At 34.1% G+C, this 5000-nt stretch overlaps 1 protein-coding gene across 4 annotated transcripts in view; it reads left to right on the top strand.

Moving 5' to 3' along the window:
* The window catches only part of LOC122259100 (uncharacterized), a 53382-nt gene that overhangs the window by 33303 nt on the left and 15079 nt on the right, over window positions 1–5000 (top strand). The window lies entirely within an intron of this gene.

Here is a 5000-nt window from a genome sequence, read left to right as displayed (position 1 = left end):
TTTTTTTTAACGGTCTTGTAAACTAAGGGATGCAAAGTAATACATTAACCAGTAGGCGCTGGATGATGTGAAATCACATCACGGAAAATTTTGTTCCTGCAAGGAGGATGACATCCTATCATGTCGTGATCTCTCACTCAAAACATACGTTTTACATCATTACGTATGTACGTACTCATAGGAGCTCCATGTGTATGGACATATTTTTCTGCAATTGTTAAAGCAATGTAAACTAATAAAAAGAAAGATTTTCATCCTGTTGAATTGGGCTGGGAGAGATCTTGTGCATAGTAACTGTGCGTGCTTGTCATCTTGGTGTCAGGAGTGGCATTAGGCAAATATAAGCCCCAGCGTTAATGGGTTAAGTGCAGTGAGGCTATCCACTCTTCATTGAGAGCAGTTCAATTTATATTTCTCTATTTTAATTTCTTGAGCAATATTAATGAGTATTATAATGATGATGGAATTCTGTTGAATGATTTCACACATGGCATCTATTACATCTATTATTGTGTGAAATTTTTAATTCTGTTTTGCCTTTTCTGCAAAGATGATGACGATTGTCACCAGCTGTAATTATGTACTTTCTTTTTTCTGGTTCTTTTATTAATTCAGCTGTGGTGAAGAAAATCTTTAATGTTTATACTGGTCTCCTGATATTTGGAGTTCTCATGTCCTGTTTGATCCTTACTTCTGAGTGATACTACTGTAGACAATGCCATTCATTGTGCAGCTCTCTGTCCAGGAAATCTTTCATTAATTAATTATTATAGAAATTGTAACCTTATTCTTTTTTTTAAAGAAAAAGTCAGAAGTTACTATGGAACCTCTGCTTTGAAAGATGATTTTAGATTTAAAAGGAAGACAAATCTGCAGCTGTCATTGTTTTTTTGCTCCAAAGGTGGAAGCTCCCATTGTGACTGTGATCTACCAAAGTAGCTCTTTTGGAAAAATTAGTGAATAGCATTGCCATTGGATATAACCGATGCATTTGGCCATACGTAGTCCCATACTTCACCCATGTTTAACATCTTGATGCTGATGTTTATCAAGTCATTGAGTTAAATTAGAGACTCCTTTTCTCAGAATTTGATAAATTGTATTGCTCACAGGCTTAGTGGGTGACTTGTCACTCTAAGCTGGAGCATTGGCTTGAAGGTATTGATTCTGTCTCTTTTTGAGGAGATAGTCAGCCAAAACTATCCTCTTGGTTCATTACTAATCTTGACATCCTTCTTAACCTGTTAACGCCGGGTGACATGATATCACGTCCAATTTTGTAACGAACTTTTCATACTAAATGCTAGTTAGAATCTCTTTGGTAATATATCATATATAGACTCATATGTCATACCCTAAGTCTAGAAGATTGTAGAAAACACAGCATTCTATTAAGCCCAGTCTATGTCAAACATTTTTAAGATGTGACATGTCTCATAAGGGCTATCAGTTGGTGTACGTTGTATTCAAGTAAACTTGCAGCTTATCTTGTGATCATGATTTTCTGTTATGACTTGGCACATGGTGGTTTGATAGGAAGGGAAGGAAATAGCATTTCTGATTTTTTTGAAAACTTGTGTAGACTGGAGCATCTGGAGTACATAGTTGATGACAGTTAAGTTGTCTGTTCTTTTATGTTGGTGCGAATTCTGATTCTACGTATATTTCTTTTTTTCTTCCTTTTTTGTATAAAATGGTGCAATCCCTCAATAGATCTTGCTAGACATTTTGTGTCACCAATTTTATGATAATTTTTTTTGTGATTTTGACTTCTGGTATTTGAATACCCAGAATTTTAGAACACATTGTGCTACAGATTGGACTAATTTTGTCCATACATCAAAGGGATTGGGGTCCAAAGAAGACACTTTTGATTTTATTAACCCCTTCTTTACTGATTGGCTCCATGCAATGTAAATGCACACTAGACTTTCTTTGTGGATTTGACAATTGATCCTTCTGGGATATGAGGATATAGTATTCATTTTATTGCCACATCTAAACAATATCATTATAAGTAATATTTTTATCCTTTAACCCATTCACGCCGGGTCGGTTCTGTCTTTGCATGGTTGCAATGCCGGGGTTTTTGAACGCATAAGCCTAATGCCTCGAGATTCTTGGACACACAAGCAGCGAACCTGGGCTGCCCGCTTGCTCAACCCGAGCACTGGCCTTACCCTGATATCTCGTCCCCGGCGTCTGATGCAAAAACCACAAAACGTGTCAGTACATCAACCGGCGCGAATGGGTTGAAATTGAATGTAAGAAAACAGTATTATCATGAACTTTTAAAACTGTTTTTTGTTAAATTAGAGGGAAAAACTCACTAGATATAACATTTAGTGAGGAGATTCTACATTTGGTTTATTAACAGTGTACTAGAGTATAGTTTACCATAATATATAATTTTGTGAAGAGATTTTGCCTGTTTTGTCAATTTTCTTTTTGGGTCCTTCTACTACACTGGATATCCATTACTATATATTTTACTTATCTTGATACCATTAATCAAACCAGAAACAAAAATAGTGTAGTAATTAGAGATCAGACTATTGAAGAAATCGTATAGAACCCGCTATTGCTCTCATAGTGTAGGCCAGCATACCTTACTCCATCTGCTATGTTATTGAACGTTGTTGGTCGCAGTACATATTTATTTTTTGTTTTATTAATCTATTTAATTTATTGTGATAGATATGGATTGAATAATGCTCAGGTTTAAAGCATAATGTCTTTTAAAAATTGTATAATCTACTTTTAAAAGTTGAGAAACTTCTCATGTGATTCTTATTTCACCATTTATCCCAATAACAAGAGGTCAGTTTTGGCTCCACCTGGTCTTATCGCAGGCCTAATGCCTTGGGCTATTTTCCTGCTTGGGTCGCGGCCACCTGCTACATGTACGATCACCCAGTGTGGGGGCCATATAAAATGTTCATGACATGATATTGCTTCCTGGGTGGCAAGTGCTGCCACCACATGACGTAATATCACATTATCTGTCATTAACAGGTTAAACAGTGTGGCTGAGGGACAAGCAGAATATTAAGTCCGTGATTAAGAGAAAAACTATTTGAGAAAGAAAGGAGGGGTATTTTTGAGAGAACTATTGTATATTAGAAGTAATAGATATTAGAAAGAAGTATTTTTATTTGAATGATGTACTGGGAAAATGGGAAAAGTGAACTCTACCTTAAGTTGATGAATATTCTGTGAGGATAAATCACTCAATATTTCTTTATCTCAGAGCTTGAATAAGACTGCAATTTGCAAATCCAAGATTATCTCTAGTTGAGTAGTCTATACAAAAGTATTTAAAGGAATAACCTCTCATACCATTTTGTTCCTCATACCATCCAGAGCTAAAAAGGTTGTGTATATGCATATTTCTTCTTACAGTCTGATGTATATCTCAAGGACACTACCTTATAATACTTTGAGTATTTATGACAAGGACAGCCAAAATATCAAAATAAGTTGAAGAGCAGGAAGCATAAACAATTTCTTTATGGAGACATCAATTTCAGATTTTATCCAGACTTTAATTGTTTTCCTTTATAGTGTTATTTGCTACCATAATTTCGTTGTATACTTATGAGATTAGGGTAATAGTTGAAGATAGATACTGTTGATGCACATTGTGCTTAATGAAATAAACAGGTAATGAAGAATTTTACCATATGTGTTTCCCAAATATTTTCACATGATGTCACCATTGAAAAGATAAAGAAAGACAGAAAAACAAATTATGACAATATATATATATATATATATATATATATATAATTATGTATATATATATATATATATATAATTATGTATATATATATATATACATATATATATATACAATTATGTATATATATATATATATATATATATGTATATATATTATATCATTCCACTTGTATTAGATAACAGATATTAAAAATTCTTTGCAAGAATTAAAAGAATACATGAAACATAGAAAAATCTAGTTTTTGTATTTGTATCATTTAGGAGTAGATATATCTCTGCATAGAATTGGTCCTAGAAATCAGTGTCTTTATGATTTATGAGTTGAAGTCTATGTCTTTGGTATAGTAGTTATTGGGAGCTTGATGCTATGGATGTCAAACTTAATCTGGACTCCTACCCGTTTCTGTCTAGGTTATAATTCTTAGTTATTTTTAAGGCTTGAATCTATTAAAAGGATATGCTCTTGACTATTGGGCTTCATTATTCAAAAGTATAATCAGCAGGACTGTAACATAGTTTTTCATAAATTGGAATAATCATTTTTGGTATCTGTAATATATGAATAACAATGTGCATCTAGGTTATACCAAAGGCCATCTTTGAACTCATTCTACGATAGGAGCTTTTCGTTGTTATACAAAAATTTACTTTCGTGATACTGACGTGAATGTTGTTGTACCGTGAGCTTTTTTTATGATTAACCCATTGCAGATGGGAATAGATTTGCTTGCCTACTTCCCAGGACGGGCACGAGCGTGTCACCTGTGAGGCACTCCAGATGGGTTTTATTTCAGTCTGAGGAAACTTCGTGCGTCGTATCTTGACCTTTAGGACTCTCTTCCATTGAATTGTTATAATACTAGAACTGTATTTGTGTTTTTTTTTTTGTTTTTTTTTACTGTATTATGAGACTTGCATGTGCTATATGACAGGCTTTATCAATGTCTCAGTAGTCTAAAATTGTAGTATAGGGTTCATATCAGCTCATTTTCTTCTTTATGCTCTGTGTTATAAAAGTATTGCAGTTTTATGGGAGGACAAAGCAATTTTATTTGTACTTATTCATGTACTTTCATAAAAAAAAAAAAATTAACCACAGCTCAGATGGGGATGAGGAAGTAAACCAGTTTTTAGGACTGCAAGAGCTACAACAAAGGCAGCCAGACTGGCACAGGAGCACATTTTAGATACTGGACATGGTTTGGTGTCATCTTCCTCTTCATACCCTGGCTACCTATCCTACATCCCAGGTGATTTAG

This window comes from Penaeus japonicus, unplaced genomic scaffold, assembly GCF_977035675.1.
Source record: "Penaeus japonicus unplaced genomic scaffold, GWHDUDI00000001_assembly GWHDUDI00000026, whole genome shotgun sequence".
Classification (NCBI taxonomy): domain Eukaryota; kingdom Metazoa; phylum Arthropoda; class Malacostraca; order Decapoda; family Penaeidae; genus Penaeus; species Penaeus japonicus.
The sequence above is the reverse complement of the archived record's forward strand: the minus strand, read 5'-3'. Positions and strand labels throughout refer to the sequence as shown.